General features: G+C 39.4%; 2 pseudogenes; both read left to right on the top strand.

Moving 5' to 3' along the window:
* LOC124286376 overlaps positions 1 to 18080 on the top strand; it is a 31607-nt pseudogene extending 13527 nt beyond the window's left edge.
* The window catches only part of LOC124286375, a 63696-nt pseudogene continuing 43602 nt past the window's right edge, over positions 5456 to 25549 (top strand).

Raw genomic sequence — 25549 nt, 5'->3', positions numbered from 1 at the left:
TTCACGGTAGTACTACAGCTGATGGTGCTAGTATATACTAATGCTTAGTCTCTGATTGATGTGTAATTTTGATAGAAATAAACAATTCCTTATAAATTTAAAAGGAGCCTCAGTGAGAAGGGAGAACCTGGGAAAATTCAGACTTGCTTCATTTCTGACTTTAGCCGATAGGGCTGACTAGAAGGAAAAATAATGTGTTTTAGGGACTGTAAGACAGACTAGTGTTAGTGTTTCATGCCGATCCATCAGTGAAGAATCGCAAGTGGTCATGCTTATTGTCTGAATACATATAATTTTGTTAGAAAAAAAATTAATCCATTTTAAATTGAAAAGGAGCCCAAGTGAGAAGGGAGATTCAGAATCTGAGGAAATTAGACTTGCTCTATTTGGGACTTTAGCATTGTACGGAGGGTTGGGCGGGAGGAACAATAATTGGTATTCAGGGGTTGAGGCAGATTAAAGGGAACCTAGTTGCCTATTGTAATGACGGATTCTAATGTTGTAAATGATACTGGAAGTTGGGGTATGATCTTAACAAGTTACAGTTACGTGTTTGATATCTGTGCGTGACCGTAAGTCATAAACTTTGTTGACTTTCTTCTCAAGTGTTTGTTTATTTCTTGTTTAAGCCGCACCCAGCAATATTTCAGCTATATGGCGGCGGTCTATAAATAATCGAGCCTGGACAAGACAATCCAGTGATCAACAGTATGAGCATAGATCAACGCTGTTGGGAGTCGATGACATGTGTCAACAAAGTCAGCATGTATGACCACCTGATCCCGTTAGTCGCTTCTTAGGACAAGCATGGGTTGCTGAAGACTAATTCTAACCTCTTTTCAAGTCAAAGTAATGAGAAGGAGAGCTTATTGAGTACTAGTATTGAAGGCGCTACCAAGAGTGCAGTTCCCTATTTTGACTAGTACTACACGTTCCTATTTTGGTCAGGGTGACAAGACTTTGCATGTGTTTATGACTGGTGAAACTGGTGGGACAAGACCTCACCTTTTCTGGAAAACCTGGTATCATCGCTATTTGTTAGTGTTTCATAAACACATGCTTATGATATAGTCGATCACAGAGGCTCTTGTGGATGTCGAAAGGACTTTGTCTCCCCTCAATAACATCACATCACATCACAAAACAACATGCTCCGCACTTGGCAGAGATGTTTTAGTCGATCAGGAAAAGGTTTTGTCTCTAATATGTTTGTATGACACAAAAACGATCGTGGTATCTTGATATATTGAGTTTTCTCTGAATGATATTCATAGATATATAGTTCTCCTTGCCCTAAAACTTTAAATTGTATGTTAACCACAGAGCAAACCCTCACTTAACATTTAAATTCTTTTGGGACACCATGGAATCAGCATTTCCTTCATGGCTACTGATGAGGATTGCGAGGAATGTACTATCTCTTCATTTCCTCTAATACTGGCAAACTATTGCAAACTAATATTTAAGAAATAATTCAAGTAAATAATAATTACCACAAAGCATCAATTCACCCTTTGTAAACGTCGTTACTTAAGGAAACAGAATTACTAATCTTTCACTCCGGATTTGTTTATCAATGTCAATGCAGCTTCTCTTTAATAAGTCCCTTTTGGGTAGCCTAGTAACTAAAGCGTTCGCGCATCACGTCCACGACCCGGGTTCGATTCCCCACACGGGTACAGTGTGTGAAGCCCATTGCTGGTGTGTCCCCACTGGAATATTGCTGGAATATTGCTAAAAGCTGCGTAAGACCATACTCACTCACTCATTGTATTTACACGATTCCTTCAGATGTTGGCGATTATTACAAATTCAGCCAAGCATTAAAAGAACACATATTCTACGATAAAAAACGTAGTAAGAGGAAACATACTTTGAATGTTTTGGGACTTAAACAACCTCACAGGAATACAATTTCTAGTTTACAGTGATTTAACCCTGTTTGAGGATACAGCCACTAACAATCTCGATTATTAATCTAATGTACCAATTTTATAATTCCATTGATATATTTACAAAACACATCGAATAATTCTATATCTTTTAATATGCAGTAATAAAATGAATACTCAGACTCACTCGATCACTATTTCCACATACATAAAACGTCCCTGCTATAAGTAGAGTCGATTCCATGAAATGATTCTATTTCCAGAATCCTACGATATCCAAACACACCCAAAGCCCATTTTAAACAAAATCGTACTCACATGAGATGCCCAGTTAGCTTGCTCTCCCTTTATCATCTCGCTCGGTGTGTAATGGGTAACCCCCCATTACCCCTACATGCCACTACCCCTACAGCTTATAACAACATAGTTTACGGTCTGTTGCACTGTTAATCCACTGCCTGTTACCTATTCCACACAATGGACTAATCCACTTAAGAGACATAACAACACACAACTAAAAGGTTGAGAGAATGATTTTAATGAAAAGTGATCATCATTTGTCATCATCAAGATTTTAATAAGAATTAACAATAATTCGTCATCATGATTCTTTGATGGACATTAACAATTAATTGTTAACATTCAATGTTAACATAGTCATTTGTGTCAAGTGTTTCAGTCTATGAACATTTAGTGTTTCAATCTATCCCAGCTTAAGCAGATAGCCGACGGCGTCCAAGAACTGAAGAGGTGATTTCTGTCCAAGCTCAAGCTGCTCCTTGAGTCTACACAGGCGATTGTCGATCTCCCTGAAGACTCGCTTTCTGCTTCTTGTCGCAGCACCAAAGTCTATTTGTGAAATCTTCACCCTCTCAGCATGTTCAATTCTCCTAATGACTTCTACAAATCTGTATATGTTCGGATGCCTGTGTGGAATTTCACGGTTCAGTCGGTTGTGAAAACATTCTAGATTGTTGTTTGTCCTCGGCCCAGTTGTCAGGTTGTGGTTCCACAGGGGAAGTAGAAATCTGGCTGTGTCGTCGACCCAGGTTGTCACGATGTAATCGTTGAAGTCGACTGCTCTTGGGACGTCTGGAGTGTCGTCCATGGCTTCTACCACGTGTCCTGGACCGTGTCTTGAGGGGAAGTAGAGGTAGCCCAGCTGCTCTCCTGATCCACTTGGTGACTTCGGGGTTTTCTTTGTAGGCAACAGCCAGTCCAAGATGGATTGCTGCTAACTCGAAGTCTGTCTGGATACAGAATGGGACAAGCGGCCTGTTGAGTCTCCGCTGAACTTCATCCTTGAGGAGTCTGAAGAGTCTGGAGTAGGTCGTCGTCTGGCGGTCGGGAAGTAAGGCGAAGATGAGGGGATATGTGGTGGTCCCACGTCTGGCATGTATGATGTAGACTTGATTCCATGGTGCAGGGCAGGCAGTAGATGTTCCATCCATGTAGATGTTCTCGGCTGACTGCAAGGCCTGAATACTCTCTTGGGTGTCAAATGCCAGGATCTTGTCATCATCGCCGTCAGCAAACAGGAGGAATGGTCGACCATTTGCTGTCTGCGTCCAGGGATCTTGAAGGTCGACTTCTGATCTCGTCTGTGGTAAAACAAGAATCGTCTTCTGGCGGTGGCGGTACAGGGCGCTGCACATGGATGGAAAGGATGGCATCGTGCGTGTCTCATCATTGGTCAGGTTGGTGAGCTCGTCGTTGTAGATGGTGCGCATCTGTGTTGACTCCTCCCTGGCTCTCTTCCTCAGGTTGCTGACAAACCGGACCTTCTGACTATCCTCTGGTGGGTGATTATGTTCTGTCGTATTCCTTACAACATTGCCAACAGTTGTGACTCTTCCTCTGCATGTTGACTGAACACACTTCCAGTGTACACAAGACTGTCTCTCGACATTCTTAGTGTGAAGATAACAAATCAAAATGGGACTTGGGGCTACCTCTCCGCGACATAACAAACTCAACATTACGCAGACCAGCCATGTTGATGCCATGTTAGTTTGTTGTCAACAGCTATATACTATACCGAACTATCTCAATTTACTTTCTCGTCTCACCTTCTCATTTTCCTCGACTTCTCAATAATATTGTGTATCTTTTATCATGGCACTAAAACAACTTAATTTCAACATTTAACAACCTACACATTATCCAATTTGTAAAATTGTTCTACTCACTAGAGGTTTATCTTTCATCATGAAACTAAAACAACTTTTAGCTAATCCCAAATTTCCTTGACACAAAACTAAAGAACAGTTTAATCCCTCCTTGGATCTCATCTGTATACTCTCATGCACTAATCCCTCTTTTAGGTCAGTTCATTATGCCAGACAGGTAAATGCCATGGGTTGTTTTAACTAATAGTAGGGGTACTGGGCTGTAGGGGTAGTGGCATGTAGGGAATTATGGTATTCTTGTCGCCTGGACGAGCAGTGCTGTTCTGCTGTAAATAACGCCCCGGCCGCGTCATACCAAAAGACGTTAAAATATGGTACTTGTTGGTCCCTGCCTGGCGCTTGTAATGGGTACAACAAGAACTGGTCAGCTCAGAGTCAGTTATAATGTGTCTGAGTGAGGGTATTCATGCATGCTTCACTGTTGGTATCTGAGTGGGCTAGCACTATAAAACCAGCTTACGTCTGGGCTAGTTCAAGCAACTGCACACACACATACACACGTATGCGCGTCGTCATATGAGCGAGAATATTCTCAAGCACGACGTTAAACCAATTTCACTCACCTCACCAAAAGAAATGACAGTCTGTTTCTAAACACATTTCTACATTTCCTCAAATATCATACATATAATAATACATATACACACCATTCTATATATGCAGACATACACAAAATAATGACAAAACATGGATTTCCCTCCTGTAGCTTTTGTGGATGTCCTTACATATGTATTGATGTACACAACCGAATTCCACCCTTGGGTAAAACTAGTACTTTTGTTGGGTTGAGTCCTATCCGGGATTCGTTACCCCCCACTCTCACTGTTGGGCAAAATACTAGAATCTGTAATTTACTGAGAAGTGTCATCCAAACAATGTGAAGTGAAGCCCATTTCTGGTGTTCCCCGCCGTGATATTGCTGGAATATTGCTCAAAGCGGCGAAAAACTAGACTCACTCACTCTTGATGATATTTTGACACAAACTTGCAAAGGAAGATTTATAATAAGGTTGTTTCTAAGCCAGTTGCCAGAAAGTATGATGAGAGAGTGTAGTATGTATTGTTGCGTAAAATGACATGTTTGAACGATAGAAAGTTTGTGATCGCCATAATTGTTCTTCATAGCTATGTACAGTAGCATTCCACACTTCTTCTCCATACATGTTTTGGAGGAAATATGCCTTTGAGCAATATATTTGTCAGATAGACTTTTCAGATATTGATCACGTCAAACGGTGAATGGGACCCATGTGTAAACGATACGTCACAGCAGAGTTTATCACACCGGGTCAATGGCTGTTCATCGGGAGTGTGTATATAAGGATGGACAGAGTCTGTTGTTGGTTAGAGAACTTCGGTTCGTCGGCATGAAACATGGACGTTCTGCAACTTGTATCCCGTCTCAATCGTGACACTGCTCTGCAGGCTGTGGGGACATCCGTGGCCCTGTACGTGGCGTACCGAGTGGTCAAACTCGTGGTCTGGTATCGGCGTTTCTTCAGCTTCTTCAACAGCTGTCAGGGCGTCAAAGGAGTTTAACTGGAGGTCTGGGAACCTGCATGTGGTGTGAGTCAGTTTACAGCATGTGTCATTGTCATTTTACTGCATATATCGAACCATTTTACCGCATGTGTCGTGTCATTTTACTGCATATATCAGGCATTTTACAGCATGTGTCGTGTCATTTTACTGCGTATATCGAGCCATTTTACTGCATGTGTCGTGTCATTTTACTCTATATTTTTGAGTCTCTGCTGCATTTGTTAAAGTCACTTTACTGCATGTGTTAAAGTCACTTTACTGCATGTGAGGGGTTACTTCTCTGCATGTGGTGGGTCGCTTTACTGCATGTTGAGTCCCTTTACTGTGAATATGTCGAGTCCCTTTGCACGTGTGTCGAGAGTCCCTTTACTGCATGTGTTGAGAGTCCTTTACTGCATGATCAGTCCGCTTTACTGCATATGTCGAGTCCTAAATATTCTCAAAACTAATTGATGTCTGTGAATATGTAAACAACTTGGGAAATATTCATTTAAAGTGATTTATGTAAGTTTGATTGTTTGGTTGGTTGGCGGCGGTCTGTAAATAATCGAGTCTGGACAGAACAATCATGTGATCAAAATCATGAGCACCTATCTACGCAGTTGGGATATGTTTGAAATATACGGACATAAAATAACCGCAACAAACCCCTTCCGCATCCGTAATAAAGACATGTTTAACATTTGTTAGATGGGACCTAGTCATATGTCAGGAATGATGCCCTGGATATATGTCATCATGTCACAGGGTTCCACATCTGTATCCATGTCCCCGAGTACACTATAATGATCAAACGAGTCTCTTACATTTGAGTACCTAAAGCAATGCCCTGTAGGATTTTGCAGGGTTATCTATTGTGAGTTGGTTTACTAATAGTAATTATTCTATCATGGCTACGTGAAATACTCGAATTTGATTGGACAATCAATACAATTGAACAACTGGATTGAAAATGCGTCTGATTTCATGACCGCTTCACTGCGCACATATACCAACACTGCCGCATCGAAAGCTTTTATCAACCAACATGACTAATATCAACACAACAGACGTGATGGAAATGCTAATAAGAAGCATGTTAAAAACATATACAATTATATGATATTTTTTTTTCCTCCACGGTTATTAGGCAACGTCACTATCATATTGCCTTCTATATAAGCATATTCAAAACTCAATTACAATTGTGCAGCCCCAAACATAGCCAAACAATATCTAACTTATAAATCAAGAAAGCCTTATAGAAATACATCCCTGTTTATACAAAAGTACAGTAAAAGAGCGTTCGTAATGTTGGCATACCTGGGAAACGGTATATTGTTTCCTTTTTGAATGGCGTACACCAACATGAGATATCCAGTAAGTTTGAAACACTATATTTGCGTCACACAGCTTCGACTTACTTTTATGAGGGAAATTCGCAAGATAACGCTAAGGCGAAACACCAAATTTATGCCACGCATACTCTATATCATGTCCCGTTGCATCGTTCAAAATACATGTCAAGAATTGAACCACCAAATTCTGCTTTCTGCCAGGTTTCCCCGCAAAGGCTGTTAATCATATATACTGAGTCAAAAGAAACTTCACTTTCTTTCTTCAGGGCACTATAAAAAGAACAAGAGATGGTAAGATGGTTAAATTGTTATTATTTTCATTTGCTGAGATCTGTGTGATGTACTCGATACACTGACAGTGCCATAATCAGTTCCATTAGGCTACACCGCCGTTCCAAAACATGGGTATACAGAATGTCAAGTCACAAGAATAAAAATGCGAAATTTCTCAGTTCAATATCGTGTATGGCCGCCCCGCTTCATTCACCACTGCCAAACACCGTCTCCTCATCGACTGCCTGATGCTTGTGAACACGTGGTTGGGGATTCTGCGCCATTGCTCTTGCAAGGCAGCGCCAAGTTCCTGCAAATTCTGAGGTTGGTTCCTAAGACCACGAAGCCTTCTCCCAAGTGCATCCCAAACGTGCTCCTATTGGATTAAGGTCAGGGGACCTCGATGGCCAGTCCATGACGTTGATTCCAGCGTTTTGAAGGAAATTTCGTGTCAACATCGCGGTATGCGGCCGAGCATTATCATGCTGGAACTGTAGACCTGGGCCATGAGCCGCCATGAAGGAACGAGTTCAGGGGTGAGCACCTGGTCGCGGTAAGCAGCAGCTGTGAGGTTTCCACGGATGACCAGAAGTCGGGAACGGTTGTTCCCACAGAAAGCACCCCACACCATGCAACTTCCGCCCCCAATCTGTCGACTTCCTGTACACAACATTGGGCATACCGTTCACGACGTCGTCTCCAGACTCTATGCCTGCCGTCCGCGAATCTGAGGGTAAACCTGGATTCATCGCTAAAGACGACTCGATTCCAGTCTCTCTGGGTCCATCGGAGGTGACGTTGGGCCCACAGCAGACGTTGACGTTGATGAAACGGCGTCAATATTGGCCCACGATATGGACGTCGAGAATGGAGATTGGCAGCCCGCAACCGATTTCGAATGGTCTGTGAGGACAGTCGACCTCTAAACATCTCAGCCCTGGTTCGTGTAGCCGGCAGAAATCTGTCACGTAGGTGACGTAGGACGATTGACGGTCTTCTGCTCGTGACGTCACACGTGGACGACCCGACCTTGGGCGATCAGAAGTGGTGCCAGTTTGTTGTAGACGACCTCGCAAGTCATACACAGTACGACGGCTGCATCCCATTGCTCTTGCGACGTCAATAACTGATCTTCCCGCTTGCAACATGCCAACGGCACGTTCACGTTGCACATTTGACAATCGTGGCATTTCAAGTACCGTTAGAACTGTGGTTTAAAAGTGTTTTTCAATTCTTGAGGCCAATGCAAACACGTGCATATGAAGAAAACTTCGATGCGAAGATCACGTGATCGACTGCACGTGCAAAACCTGATTTGGCACTAACGTCATTTGCACGACGAATGGATGGGTTTGAGTGGGTTTTGCTAACGTTTTTTCTAGAGTCGACAGACCCATTTCGGATACATAGATGTATCATCAGAGAAAAATTATTCATTATTTTTTCAAATTACATTTTATTGAAGTTTCTTTTTGACTCAGTATATAAATATATAATGCTTTAGCACTGCAGGAGGGATAGGCTGTAAGGAAATTATATGGTTTAGGGACTGTGAAGTAGACTACTGGCGTTGTACGTTACTGTAATATGACCGTTATAAAGCTGTCGGGACAGGGGCGGTATCGTCGCTCCTTTAGTGATTGCCACAGTCTCCTTAATCAGGGTGCATGGATGTGTTTCAGCTCCCCAGGACTTCGAGAAACGTGCCGAAGTGGGCAGCAGGAATGGATGAAGAGATTCCCCCAAGTACTACCGGCTCTGGGTAGGGCCTCTTAATCCAGTCATCAGGGTCTACCACGCAGATACCATCAGACCCATCATCAAGTCCACAGGTAATCAGAAAGAAATAACTAGTCTGGGTGCATTGAAATAGGTTCTAACTGTATCTGAAACGATATCAACTTCATTCCAAGCATATGCCTCTGGACAACAAGACCCACAAATCTTGGTCAAACTTTCGCAATAGAAGTTTACAAACAATTGTAAATGTGTCTCGCTCAACACTGAAAGAAATGTTTCAATATGTTATTACATTGATTTCAAAATCAGTACAGAAGGTTTGACCCTTTCTTTCTACATTTTCACAGAGCCAAAGCCAAGGGATTTGGGACCCAATATCGAAACAGTAGTGCCCTGGCTCGGGGAGGGTCTCCTGATCGCTGGGGACAACGCTGGTACCCGAGCTCGTCGACTCCTTACCCCGCCTTCCACTTCGACATCCTTAAACCCTACGTCGAAGTCTCCAACAACATATTGACACTATGATGGTAAGAAGCTTACATGCCTTCAACAATGTCACCATGATTACATTCAGTGTTGCAATTGTTAGTTTAAGGTAAAATCCGCAGGTTTACTTACCATTTATGAACCAGCTCCTAAACTTTGGCATTCCTTAATATGTGGGGGTATCTTCATTCTGGATGTCAATATTTACTTGAGCCCTATCAGGTTCCCTCTTAAAGTTTCCGGTTAAGAATGACGATACAATTGGAACACCGTTAATAAGTCAAATCACATGAAATTGACAGCCTCTACAGTAAATTGGACATCAAGTTCGGTTTTAAGATCTCCATCTATGTGTTTGAATTTACATGTAGCCCTCTCCAGTTCTCGATTGGCTGAGCAAAGCATTAATTTTGTGGAAGATTTGTGATTTCAACTATTCTGGTGTGTGTCGTCTTTTATTGACAGAGGGTAATTCAGCCCTGATTAAAAACGTTTTACAAATTGAGCCAATATTTCTGGGAAGTATACATGTGGCAGTGTTTTAATGTGAACGGCGTGTATATGTTTTACAATCATCTGTGAGTGTACATGCGGATTTACATGTGTCTTAATTTCAACGTGTCATGCCGCACTATGTTCAGTGTTGCCTGATCAGCTTTAAAGGCCTTACTAATTTAAGCATTTACAAAAACCTTCCTAGGCACCTGGTGTGTGTGTGTGTGTGTGTGTGTGTGTGTGTGTGTGTGTGTGTGTGTGTGAAGCGCATGATCAGATTGGTTTTCGAAGATGTGGACACCTTACAACTTCATCACTTCAGCATTCCCTCACACTTATAGGTCGTGAAATTGCCGTTAAAGTTGACTCACTCATTCAATAAAACCTTCACCAATAAACTTTTATTTAACAGGCTAAGATTGACAATCACATCAAGGGAAGGCACCAGCTTTGAGTTGTCCAACATGATCAGTCTGTGTACGGCTTACGATATCCTGTTGAGATGCGCCATGTCAGTCAAAGGAAAACATTCCAGCAACATGGGTGAGTACGCGGGAAATTTGAAATATTATTACAACATGAGTGAAGATATGACACCGTATTATTGGGTACGAAGAATTTGTTATATGACAGCAATGGTGAGTATGGGGGAATTTCATATCTGACAACGTAAGGTGGAGTGCGGGGACTTTGATATATGACAACATGGATCAGTACGAGGAATTTGATAAATGATAACATGGGTAGAGGTACGAGGTGATTGATATATGATAACATGGGTGATACGAGAATTTGATTATGAAAAGCGGGAGTGAATAAGGGGAATTTGATATATGATAACATGGGTAAGTACGAGGAATTAGATTAATACAACATGGGTGAGTGCAGGGGTTTATATATGACAACATGGGTGAGTGCGAGGAATTTGATAAATGATAATATGGGTGAGTAAGAGGAATTAGACTATTACAACACATGGGTGAGTACCGAGGCTATTTGATATATGATAACATGGGTGAGTACAGGGGGTTTGATGAATAATAACATGGGTGAGGTACGGGGAATTTGATATGTGACAACAGTAGAGATAGAGTATGCCAGGCAGGTAGAAACAAGGTGTAATTACGGGAAACGGAATGAAGCTTCAGCGCAGATGAGAAAAGTGTAACAGGGCTGTGTGTACGGAAGTCTGAAACCAGAAACAATAGTGAACGCGGGACATGGTTTTCCAGTTACATCTAGTTACGGGCAATCTTCAGTTCTACACACAGCATGTACGATCAATATTGTTTTAAAGAAAAGACTTATCAATTAATATGCATACTTTTTTCTTTCAAGGTAAACACACATCCGTATGTAAGCCCGCAGTGAATGACTTGCTAACTCACCCTGGCTACAATCAGATACTTGTAAGAGATTGCTACAATCCAGAAACTTGTAAGTTTCAGGAGTTTTCATTTAGTTTATTTTGGTGTTGTTTTGTTCAGCCATTAGGGGGTTTTGTAATGTTGACATTAATTATTATTGTTTATATACTTACTAATTTACTTATTTATTTAATCGGAAGTGCCGATGTTTGAGTGCTATACTAAGCTGTAATATTAGGTTGTATTTTAATAAGATCCATTCACTCACGCTCGAAGCTGATTCCGACTGCTTTACTTGTTTTAATCCCTTAATCTTCCAATCTTGTTTCGTACTTTCGCGTTGATTAGTTAAAAGAGCAAATATAAGTTGTTGAACAATAACAAGAATATTACAGTGAATGCAATGGATTTCTTGAATTCATTAAATGGATGCATCAGGCGCGAGAATGATTGAAGACTTTTCTTTTCAACAACCCGGCTGTACTTCTTTGACTTCATCTTTACAACACGTCAAAGAGGAAAGAAGTTTAGGAAGCGTTGTGACTTTAATATTACATAGCTGGGCGGAAAGGCATCATCGATAAGAGGCGACAGAATTTGAGCAAGTGTTTAACGTTCAGCAATCTTCAACATGGATTCACGGTAATGCAGAGAATGGGTCCTATGACTTACCGTGCATGTGAAGAGTGGCGATATGAGTGAGGTTGGTTTTACGCCGCTTTGCGAATATTACACGGCAATGTCACGGCAGGGGACACCAGAAATAGGCTTCACGCATTGTACGTATGTGGGGAATTGAACCCGGGTCTTCGGCTGGACGGAGCTTAATGGTTTTAAAAGCACTAAATACCCCACGCGCCCTATTAACAGAAAGACTGGAGGAAGACAAACATATTTTCTCTGTAAAACATGCGTATTGGTCATGGAAACTTTTCAAATGGCTTTAATCGCAGAAGGCCCTTTCAATATAACGGTATTGCATGTGTTAATTCCGTGTAATATAGTCCATAGAAAACTTCATCTCATACGTCAAACCCCAAATCAAATGTACGAGGAGCTCGGCAGGTAGAGATAATTCAAAGAGGAAAGTAATGCGCACATGCAGTTGGCTGAATTGCGAAAATAAGTAGTGCACAGACATGCCTTATTTCATATTAATCTTTTAGCGTTAAACCATTTTGTGCCCAAACACGCTGTGGTAAGATAGCTGGGCTTTATCCCTGGTTGAAATCGAAAAACATTTTTCTGAAGAGATACGGCATTTCAATGAAGTAACGCTACGAAACTGTGAGGGAATATTTCGAAAATGAACTTTTCACATGCCTGAATATATGCATGATATTTTTAGTTTTATACATGGAACCCATTTTGTATCCTATCTTGCGACCAGGTAGATAATTTGCAATGGGGTTATATTCACAATGCTGAGTACATATGTGCTGGGATGTTTATTTTGTTTTCAGCACTTTGAGATGTTAGCCAGTAATGTAACATTATACCTTTTGAATAGCATTGCCTGTATTTATGATGCTATGTATATACAGGAGAAGAGATGGGCCCCAAAGGCCCGCCACAGACTTCCCTTGACGTCCTGCTCAGTGCCAAGGATGCTGATGGCAGGGAGTCTCACCCGCTAGAAGGTCAGGAATGGGAATCAGGCTTACGTTTCTATTTACCAGGTATGCCGACTAAACATATCGCTGTTGTTTACCGGGATAACCATCCTTATTGATGATCGTTGGAACATGTCTCTGTCATTACATGCATTACTGCACTGCGAAATCGCATAATGAAAAGGAATATCAATGTTGTAATGGAAAAGGTTACATGCAAAAAAGATAGAAGAATTGCAGAAAGGTTTTCCGGACTCCCACTTCGGAATGTATAGTATTATGATGATCTGACACCTCCTCCAGAATGGACATAAGCACTACTTTTGTTGACTCCAAACATGGCCATGATTTGTTGATCTTAAGCAACAATGATATTGTCATCTGACAATACACAAAATTGTCACAATCACCCATATAGATTTAAACATAGTTGACCTAGTCCTAGATTTATAAGTGTTCTATCCGCTCATTCTCGATTAGAAATTTATTCTTAAGGTTGAGTGTATTTCCATCTCTGGCCTGTACCAGTGGGGAGTAGCCTAATCAGTTAAGGCGTTCGCTAGTCAGGCCAAAAACTGGGTACGATAGGTATAACCCATTTGTGGCTGCCCCCCACCACATAATATTAATGATAATCATTTTTTTAAAAAGTGGATGAAGCTGAAACTCACCCCTCCATCTCTCCACAAACATTAGTAAATCCTAATCTTAATAAATGTATTCTTACTTGGTCATGGAAATGCGACGTGTACAGAATTCCGTCATTTATATGTGAACACGAGACAGAATTTTTCACTTGCATTGCTACGAAATTTCCACATGGTCATTGTCATGGTGTTATCTACAAGTACATGGCAGAGAGGTAGTCCAAGACATCGACCAGTATATCCCCGTTCACATCTGGTCAAAGCATGACTATAAATGTTTTCCAGGAAGCCGTTAACCTCTGACATCACCAATAATAATATCTAAAAGAGGCACAACGAGCATACATCTGTAGCTAATATCAACAATCATTCACCACAGAAACTGGTTATCGACAAATCTTGTGACCCTGGACATGGACCAGTTATGTGAAGGATATATTTGCTTCTCACCAGGACTTTTATTTCAAGTGGATGTTTTAGATCTGCGTTTCTTTTTGTGAAGGTCACGACACAGCAGCCCGTGCGATCTCACGGACGCATTTTCACAAAGCCTTCCAAACTCAAATTCCAGACCAGGGTCCAGGAGGAAGTGGACTACCTTTGCTGGAAGGAAGAGAATCCAAGCACATCAAATGGTAGGGCACAGCACTTGGTTCAGGGAATTTTTATGTTGTAGGGGAATCATTACAGCAGAGCAAATCGCGTGGTATGGCAATCATCGTAAAATTAATTCTGCTGGTCGGGAACCCCACTTATTATTATTGTCCAGGGCACTTTACCTGGTCAATTACCACATCACCTGTACGATACATACCCTGGTATGGCGCAACACCTGGTCGGAATTACATCACCTGCTGCACATTACATACCCCGGTGCGGCAGTTGACCTGGACAATCACATCACCTGTACAATACATACTCCTGGTATGGCAGGTAACCCTGGTCAATCACATCACCTGCACAGTACATACCCTGGTATGGCAGGTGACCTGGTCAATCACATCGCCTGTACAATACATACCATGGTATGGCAGGTAACCTGGTCAATCCGCATCACCTGTACAATACGCCTCTGTGAGTATGGCAGAAGTAACCTGTGAATCATCCACATCACTCTGGGTAAATAATACATACCCTGGTATGGCAGGGTAACCTGGTCAATCACATCACCTGTACAATACATACTCTGGTATGGCAGGTAACCTAATCAATCACATCACTCTGTACAATACATACCATGGTATGGCAGGTAACCTGGTCAATCATCACATCACCTAAAATAATACATACTCTCGTATGGCAGGTAACCTGGTCCGATATCACATCACCGCAACAATACATACTCTGGTATACTTGGTGACCTGATATGATATAGTATACATACCCTTACACATGGTTGGGCCTGTCAATTGGTAAAGCACATCACCTGTTCCGGTAGTACTTAATTCCATGGACGAATTTACATCACACGGCAGAGCACATCACCTTGTAGGACTTATCATGTAGTAGGGAGTCAAGTTGAGAAATTCTATTAGGTCAAGAACCAATACATTTCAACTCAATGGCTAAGGAATATGTGCCAAAGTAATAATGGCGAGGTACATATATAGATATAGCAATCATCGTGAGGATATGGGTACGCAACATATCACAAAAATTCAACTTTGTTTCTTTTCGTTTAAGATATAATAAATACATGTCGAAGCTTTAAAATACTTTTAAAATTGTTTTCACGGTATCTTAACAAGTTGATAAGCATAAACATAATTATCATTTCCAATAGGGGTATTATTTAAATATTGATAACGCCACGGTATTTTTCAATATTTTGGACAAATCAAGAGTACGTGGCACTCATCTTAGGAGAAATTAGAGAAGAGTAGGAGAAATTGCCAGAAAAGTGAGTGAGTGAGTATGGTTTCACGCAGCTTTAGGCCTGGTTCGATTTCTACATCGTGCACAATGTGTGAAGCCCATTTCTGGTGTCCCTCCATTGATATTGCTGGAATATTGCTAAAAGCGGCGTAAACTAAACTCGCTCAGTCAGCCTACATATTAATATCCTAGTGTTTTATCCTGGCCAATCGTGGTAATTGTAACGCTTAGTGCAAAACCTACAAGGCAATTTTACAGCTGCGTAATTACTGTTTTATAATCATTATATATATGTATTACAGAATTTCTTTTATCTACTGCAATGTGCATGGGGAGTTTTTAAAATATGGTTTAATCCTACTTCTAAGCATCCTCATACTCCAACAGGAGTGGCTCATTTTATATTACGTTATTTCATAGCATCTTATATGTAAATTGAGGCGAGACGTTAATAAACTATGCGTCTGTTAACATGTTTGACTTTATATTTGGAGAAGTCGGAAGCTGGAAGGTAATGAACCACGTATATGTTTTAGGGATGACATCCAAGGAGATGGAATATCTGGCCCGGAGTTCTGAAGGAAGGGATGAGGTTACACTGCGCCAGTCCCGTTCGTCAGTCGGAGACTAGAACATCCCATGGAGCTGGACGGTGGGAAGGTCTTTCCAGTAGGAACAATAATGGTCGCATCTGGGCATATGGAATGTTCATCACAACCCAGACTCGTGGGAGAAGCCGGATGTAGTTTGACCTCGACCGTTTCCTGCCTGAGAACATCCAGAAGCAGAACACCTACTCATACATCCCTCTCTGCTGGCCCACGGTAATACTACTTACCTTGCCTCACACATAAATGTCGTTTCTGATTGGCTTGAGCGCTTTCTATTATTTTCACGTACCCTTACAAGCATATAACATTCTCTATGTACCCGCTGGAATGAGGACTCATTTGGAACTTCGTAGTAGTAAAGTCTTTATCTCGATCAACATTGAATCAATGTATGATGTACGGAAATTACCGATTTTTGGGAATGCAAATCGATGGAAGGAGATAACTCTAAATTTGTTTTTCTTGTTGTCTGGTACCCATGCTGTGATCGATACCCGGTGCTTCAAATGGTTCAAAATTACCATTGGGTGTGTTCGGTAACATAAATACGTTGTTCACTGGTCCTTCGGGCTCAGGAACATATACAAACATCGAGGGTACATCTACCCATGCCCTTCTCGAGACCAGTGAACAACTTATAATGTCTGTCCAGCCAGTCTGTTTATTGTGTTAGGTTAAACTACAGCTGGGATTGTTGTGTCAAACCCTAGGTTCCGACACTCACTCTGCACCCGTGAAGCTCCGCGTTAGAATTGATCTTCTGTAACCCATGCTTGTCGTAATAGGCGACTAACGGGATCGGGTGGTCAAACTCGTTGACTTGGTTGACACATGTCATCGTGTCCAAATTGCGTAGACTGATGTTCATGCTGTTGATCACTGGATTGTCTGGTCCAGACTCGATTAATTACAGAATTAATGTTGTTTTCTACTCACGAATACCGTATGTTGTAGTGTACAACTTCTGAGTAGGAGTAGAAAAATGAAGAATATATACATTGTTATCATGTTTTCAATCTTCGTTCTTGAGAAATCTGTTTGTGATTCTAAATTGTAGTTTTATTACAGAAGCACTAGACACTATACATCCAAACTGAAACAGGACTGATGTTTAGTCGGGACTCGCATAAATACTTCTAGACTGTCCTGTTTTGTAAAATATATTTTCGTTTTTAAAATCGGACCAAAATACGTCTATTCGGGACGCAAATGTACAACATTTCAAACATTATAGGTTCATTTCGTTGCAAATTGATTTCTTGCTCTCAGTCTTCATTGAACCTTCTGATGTTCCGGGCCGAGATATTGTTGAAATATTGATTAAAAGCAGCGTAAAACCATACTCACTTGACTGAAACCAATTGCCTTCCACAGAAAATCACCTGACCTAGATTAAATCTTTTTACCGTTGTTAGAATGGGATAATATGGACAGGTTCGATATTTCGCTTTTATTACTAATATTTCAGTTGCAAGAAAATTCTTCCTTTCTTTTTCCTCGGGGATATATATATCCTCGCGAGTATGTGAGTACATGGGAGAATGTGTTATTTATTGTTCATATATGTTCTCTTCAGAAACTGCATTAGGCAACATTTCGCTCAGAACGAAAGAAAAGGTCATAATAGGGAGAATTCCTCAGAGGTATGTTTTCTTAAATAATTTGTTACATGTAATTTCAGTCCCTGTAACATTAAAAACAAATATATTTCCTGCTTTGAAATACAATTTACAAACCGTATACAACCAACAAATTCAAAGAATCTCTTTTTTGTTATTACCACGTCTGAGAAAGCTGAAGTCAGTTCTTACTAAAATATATATGTTCTAGTTTTTCATTACTAATGCTAAAAAAGTTCAAGAAATGTTTTTGCTTTTCAGATACAAGTTAGAGGTAGATACAAGCTACAAGGTTGGGAGAAGGTTTGCTGGCGTGATGAAGTCCACTGAAGGTCTGTGGGTGTACGCCAAACACAGAAACTGAACATTCCAGCAGAAGGTGGACATTCGGTCTCATGAAAACAATGATGACTGATGCTGATCTACACAGATATATTCCACTTTGATTGTTTAGCATTGATGATAGTAGATTACACACTGCTTTTGTACCCCAGGAAAACTACGATTATATGATTGGTTGATTGTTTGACGCAATACCACAGCAATACCAGACCTCTATTCATATAAATTATATACCTTTCGGAATTAAGTATTGATGCTGATGTGATCTTGCAAGAGATGCTTCCAAGATATATTTGGTAGATTTAAACGTACATCGTATCCAATAGACCATCATGTATTGAGTCCCATTTGCTTCCACTTTCTTTATCCACTTAAGTGACACTGTCCTTACATTCCCCCATCACCTGACTCTTATGCTATGCACAAGTGATGTCTTTTTAGTCATTTTACAGCCATTGGTGCAAGCGGATATATAAAAGTTATGTGCGCTGTACAAGGCTCACTGATGATTGCACTTGTTCAAGCTTGTTCTCACCAAGTTATTGTCCAAGATAAGCAAACTTTAAAATGGGTAGTTTTCAAAAATGGATTTCCAGCGTACTGCAGTTTGTCTGATAAGTACACAGGAACATTATCTTTGTTTATTATTCATATTGTAAAAATATAGAATTTCCTAAGCACTATTTCGATTTGACTCCCCACAACTCGTTTGACTGAAGCTATGGAACATACATGGGACTTTAGTAGTTAATGTAATCGCAGTCTTATAGACCCGGGAATATCGCTTCTCCTTCACATGCTGTACATATGTTAATCCTAAAACTTGCATGTTTCAAAACACATCTATGTAAATCCAAAACTTGTTATGATTCGCATTTGAGTAGTTGGTAACAGTAGAAGCAAGAATTCTTCTTTATTCTGTCATGATAAGTTACTATTGTTGTTGTATGTTCGCAAAGGGGACACGGGTTCAGGTCCGGTATAACAATCCTGTACCGAAAAGACACACATCAAAATAATAATTCTGTTGTATTCTTTGCAATCTCTGCAGCCCTATCTAGCTAAAGTGGTCACGTGTTATTTTAGATCACGCCCACCAAATGGGACTACTTTCCCCACTACTCAGATTGTCGGAGAATCCGATCTATTATGTGTGAACAGGATATTTTACTGTATGTCACACATACTGAGGATAGTTCGCTTCACCTTTCGATACCAGCGGGGTTCTGAGGTCTAATCATATGTTTTCTCGTACGCGCCTGAATGAAACATGGTTTCTATTCCTATTATTTGTCCCGGCCCGTTACAGTCAGATCGGTGCATGATTCTCGCTACTTGACCCGTGAAGGGTCGGGTTAGAATGAGCTTCCTTCAGTAAACTCCATATGCTTGTCGTAACTGGCGATTAACGGGATCGGGTGGTAAGACTCGCTGGCTTGGCTGACACATGTCATCGGTTCCTAATTGCGCAGATCGATGCTCATGCTGTTGATCGCTGGATCAACAGACCGCTGCCCATATAAGCTGGAATACTGCTGAGTGCGGCGTAAACCTAAACTCACTCACTCGCTTCTTACCGTGAATAACGGGTGCTGTGAATTTATGTTTTTGATGCAACTCTCCTTAACATTTGGCTACTACTGAATTTGTGGAGCGTGTCATTTTCTGTGCATTAATGGAACAATCACCCACGCCACGGCATGTCATTCTGTCACTTGGTACGTTTATCTGTCACCTGGTATGTTTTTACTATTTTGTATGAAACTCTTGTTGATATCATATGTTTGAGTTTTCCACAGTGAATTTTACATAACATTGTAAAGGAGCTGTCATCCATAAATGTATTTCCTTTACTGTACCCATATACATTTCCCCAGTATTTTCAGTTAACATTTTGTTTTAACGAATGTGTCCATATATATCCATCATGCCGCTTTTACGTTATGGTATGTATATATTTTATACAAGTGCTTCCTAAATGTTTTTAAACTTGCCTGTAGCCTCACAGTTTCTTATGAATAAATTATCTACAAATGTTTATGAGTTAGATCCATGATTATTGGCACGTTCTATATGAATGGGAGCGGATGCACATGTTCGTTGATGTCTATGGGTAGGTCCATGACTTCTTTGAATAGCATTTTAGAAGTTAGGAAGTACAATATTAAAGAAAACCCTTATGGATAAATAACTTTTATCATTGAGTTTGACGTCCATAAAGTTTGTCAATACCGTTTGCTAAATAAGGTCCATGACTCTTCATCGGTTTGAGGACCAACTCTGTTGTGACGTGGCTTTCGTGTATCCTCTGGAATGGACCGCGAGTACTAATGCTCATACTCATTGACCACAGGTTATCTATTCAGGTGTTGTTGATTAACATGAGGTCGTGGTCCGACAGATAGGATTGATGCCCAGTGTGTTGACCCAGTGTCATTTAGCTGTCTGTTCTGTGAGAGGCAGCTTAAGTGAATCATAAGAAACCGTGTCCTGAATCATTTATCAAACGTGTTATTCAATAGCTAATTCTTTTATATATTGACTCGCATGAGGTGTTTGGAACTTGCCGTATACCGATAACACTGTACCCCAGCGTCGAGAATTTCAGAGAACAAAGTGTTTCTCAAGCATCATGAACGCTATCGACAAGTTAATGACTCATTTTGACCATAGATTTGATTTGGAATTGAGGACGAAAAAGTCAAAAGGATGGTTGGGAAAGAAATAGAGTTGAGTTGAGTTGAGTTGGGTTTGCGTCACATCGGCATTATTCCAGCCATATAGTGACGAAAACAAGTTTGCATTAATAAACATTGTAAGTACATACTCGGAATGAGTTTTATTTCAAAACACATATTCACATTGTCATTTAAAAGGTAGAAAAGTCATAACACCAAATTTATAAGCAGGCAATTTGTTAGTCAGCATTTCATAGTTACAATTTATGATAGCCACATTTCACAGTTACAGCTTATATATATAGAAGATTTCTGAAGTGAATATGTGATGACAGAGATGAACGTCTGAACACAGTAAAGTGAGCAGTTTCATTCAGGAGCAATAAAATCAAATACTAAAGTATTATCTGGTTTAAAGGTCAAGCAACATCGGGATGATATAAGACTAAGCATAACCATACTCAATCTTCCTGAGAGTGTTAATGAAGACGTGACAAGGCAAGGTGAAGGCTCTTTTACGAGATGGACTTGAGAGAGCTATCGAGGCTGACCGGGTGACTGGAGGGAGGCGAGCCGTTCACGTTTGTTGCGACCAAAACTGGGATACGACCAGAATTGGGATAACTAATATGGAGAGATTATGCGTCTTACTGTGTCAACTACAGGCATTTAATCGACAAACAATTATTAAAGATCAAAATCAGCTGCACACCTCGTGTCCTTGGTTTTAACTACTGATCATAAAAAATGCCAATGGTAGCGCTCCATAGCTCAGATATCCGCCATAATAGCTAAATATAGCAGCGCAGAAAATGGTGAAACGATGAAACTGAAACAAGAAATAGAATTCATTTTCCTTACGCCTTACCGTGTAATTACTCTTACTAGCTGCAAAATAAGTGAGCAGGCCACTTAATATTCTTAGCTGTGGATGCTGAATCTAGGTGTCAGGTGTTTTCATTCATTTTTTTATTCATAATGATTCATTCATTCAGAAAATGGTGCACTGCTCAACTTGAAATATATGACTTTCTTGCAATATCTAATGATATTTTTAAAAATATAGCTAATTATTCCTTTTAACAATATATGCTTTATGCTCACAAATAGGAACCAGAAAATATATGATGTGAATGGTATTGATTTTGATTTTATAGTTTAATACTCCTGCTAATATGTGTAAAAAATACAGTAAGTTGTCTCTAAATATCAACAAGCCCTGGCCAATTTTGCACAGTGTTTTATGTAATAATACAGTAAATAAGTTTCTTTTAAAAATAATAACGGGGAATAAAAAAAGAAACAATTATGTCTTAATTATTTTTTAATGATGTTACATCCATTCTTGATGGGTATGTATGTATAATAATTCAAAGTTTGTTTTGAGATTTAAGTTATTTGTGTTATGCCATTTGTGAGAGTATATAAAGAAGATTGGTATGTTGCTTGGTCATATTCTTTTCAGAGAATATTTCCTTATGAAATACTCGAAAATATACAGGTTCATGTACACATTCATGACACAGTAAAAATTGAGTGGTGATCTATTATTTATAATGGTAGGGTGTATTCTGTAACACGCCATCACACATAATACTATGCTGATAATGCTGAGTGAAAGGTCCAGTTAAAGATATCATGCCCAAATGTTCATGGCCCCTTAAGCGGTTAGTGGCTCCCTTATTTTATAACATGTTTAGCCTCCATGGCAATGTTGTGTTTAAATATTACTTGCTAGTGTTATTAATAAGATTTGCCAGTAATGATCATTTTAAAACTTTCATCATTATTGTGTACATGGAAGCTGTTTGTAACAGACACCTGACATACAAGGCATAATTACTCAGAAATGAAAAATTTGGGAGAGTTTGTGCCCCATCTCAGAAGGCTATAATTTTAACTTTGAAGAAAAACATGGTGTAGAAATTATCCAAATTTTTTCTTTAATGTTCTGACTGAAAATCCACTACCTGTTCAGCTTAAGTATAAATGGGGAAGTCACTGTAGACCCTTTCATAGCAAAGCTTTGAACTTGTTATTCCAGCGCATTGTCATCAATAACATTATATTTGCTGAACTAATTAGCAGTTAGAGTTGTACCCCTTCACAATTGGCTTGAAAGGGTCATCTGTAAAATTGTGTTTAGGAAGGCCAAGCAGCTGAAGCTTTTCTTTGATGACATATTGTTACTGAGATGAAACTGTCAAGGCACTGATGCGTTCATATTTACTTTTTGTGTGTAATTTTCCCCAGAAATGATATGCTACCTGATGTGGATATAGTTTGTCAGGCTCTACCGACTTAATTGACTGCTTTAGAATCAAGTCTGAATGATTGCACGTGTGGCTGTTTATGATCCTTCAATAACTGGATTATCTTGCAAGCAAACTCAGTTGTTTACAGATATCATGTAGCTAGAAATATTGTGTAGCAACAAACAACAAACAAGCAAAAACAATTTATGCCAGCTTTTGGATTTGGAAATTTGTGTGATAAATGTAGTCAAAGGAAATTAAAAACATACAATATTGCCCCACTACTTTTAGATTTTGCTTATAAGTATGAAGTATAGGAACCCAAAAGAAAATAATAAATTCCTTTAAAATATAGATTTTAAACTTGTTTCCACTTCAAATACATTTGGTTGAGGGAATATAAGTAATACTAATAAACAAATCTCTTAAAATTGGTGCTGTAGATCAGCCCAGTGTGCTCCTTAAATATGTGGTGTGATTTTGCTGCTTAAGGCAGCCAAAAATGAAATCAGAAGGATTTCATTGATTGTAATTTTTATGGTGTTATCCCTCTTCGGGTTGAATCTGTATGTATTATACTAATATTGTACAGATTCTCCTGAAAATAAGAGAGATATTGTCCTGTTCAAGATTCAGCCTGGCACAATTTTAAAATGTCAGATTATTCTGTTGGTATTAGACTTAGGAGACATTTGTCCACTCTGCTCCCTGGTCAAAGGCATACCAAGATTAAATCAAGTTAACTCCAACTCTCTTAAAGTTGTACTACTAATTAATGGCCTATTTGTTTTCATAGCTGCATTCTACGTAATGCAGAAATATGATCTACCATCATCATATTTTAAAGTTGTTTCCTTTATCTAATGGGACATATGAAGATAGTATAAAATAGTTATAAAAATCTCTAAACATTGTATTTGACCTGTTGCATATAGACTCTGTTTCTAGAGTTTCACTTGTATTAAATACTATCAACAGCCATGAGGAATCTTTAGATTCGATAACTGTAATTTTTAAACTTTACTCAAAGCGAATGTTGTCACAAGGAATAAAGAACATATAATAACTTTACCAAGATAGATATAACCTGAACCTAACAGTTTTACACTCACCACCCATTCAGCTTGAGTCAAATAACTATCACCCTTCGGTTTACACCTCACACCCATTCAGCTTGAGTCAAATAACTATCGCCCTTCAAGGGCATCACGCACAACACACAGATTTAGACCTGATAAAGCGTCAAACATTGCACAATCACTGACCTCAAATACTAAAGGTTACTACATGCAAATCACTAATACATTAATAGTGTGTGCTAACAACAATCAACCCTTCTCATACAATACATTCAACTGTAGATTTTTTAAGGCATATTCCCACACTTGGTTAAGGACATGTGAGTATCATTATTACTTATTTCATTATTAATGCTATACTATTATTTCATTCAGAATTTGCTGACAAGTTGGAATTGTTATTTACCACTATAAGCTCAGAGGAAATCTTGAAATTCCATAAACTGTAATAGAGGTTTGAAAGGCTTTATCCCACTTCGGGCAAAGGGCATATGTCATTCATGATAACAGTTAAAAGTCTCTGAAATGAGAACTATTGACCATTTTATTAATAATTTGCTCACAGGTTTGCAATGTTATTCAATATCATCAGCCAAGATAAATTTGAAATTGTATAAACATTGGGTTTTAAAGACATTATCCTACTTCTGCTCAAGGCACGTGATTAATAATAATAGTTAAAATCTCTGAAAATTTGAATTGACCCAGTACATTAATAGTTGACTTGTAGGTTTGAAATGCTATTTTACTATTATCAACTGAATAATGCTTGAAATTCATAGCTTCTTAGGTTTCAAGGCATTATCCCACTTCTGCTCAAAGGCATGTGATTAATAATAATAGTTAAAAGTCTCTGTAAAATAGAAATTATAGATGCAGTACATTCCTGTAATTTGCTCAGAAGTTTTGTAATGCTAATCTATATCATCAGCCAAGACAGCTTCTGGAAATTCCATAAGCTGTGGGTTTTAAAGGCATTATCCCACTTTAGAAAGTCAAAGGCGTAGTAGTTAATAATAATAGTTAAATATCTCTGAAAATTTAGAATAATTGACCCAGTTCATTCATAATAACTTACTTGTGGTTTGAAATGCTGTTTCCTATCATCAAACCATAAAAACTTTTTGAAGTTCCATAAACTGGAGGTTTTAAGGCATTATCCCACTTCTGGTCAAAGGCACGTGAGCAAATAATAACAGTTAAAAATCTCTAGAAAATTGGATTATTGACCTAGGTACATTCATAATAATTTGCTTGGCGGGTTTGTAATGCTATCTGCTATCATCAGCCAAAGACAGCTTCTTGAGAATTTCCATAAGCCATAGGGTTTTAAAGGCATTATCCACTTCTGGTCGATATATGATAATAACTAATAATGATTCAAAATCTCTGAAAATTTGAATTATTGACCCGTGCATTAATAATTTACTTGTAGGTTTGGAATGCTATTTCCTATTATCAGCCAAGACAGCTTCTGGAAATTCCATATAAGCAGCAGCCTTAATACCA

This window comes from Haliotis rubra, unplaced genomic scaffold (genome assembly GCF_003918875.1).
Source record: "Haliotis rubra isolate DU_JTF1 unplaced genomic scaffold, ASM391887v1 Scf381, whole genome shotgun sequence".
Lineage (NCBI taxonomy): Eukaryota > Metazoa > Mollusca > Gastropoda > Lepetellida > Haliotidae > Haliotis > Haliotis rubra.
This window is presented reverse-complemented; position numbering and strand designations above follow the sequence as displayed.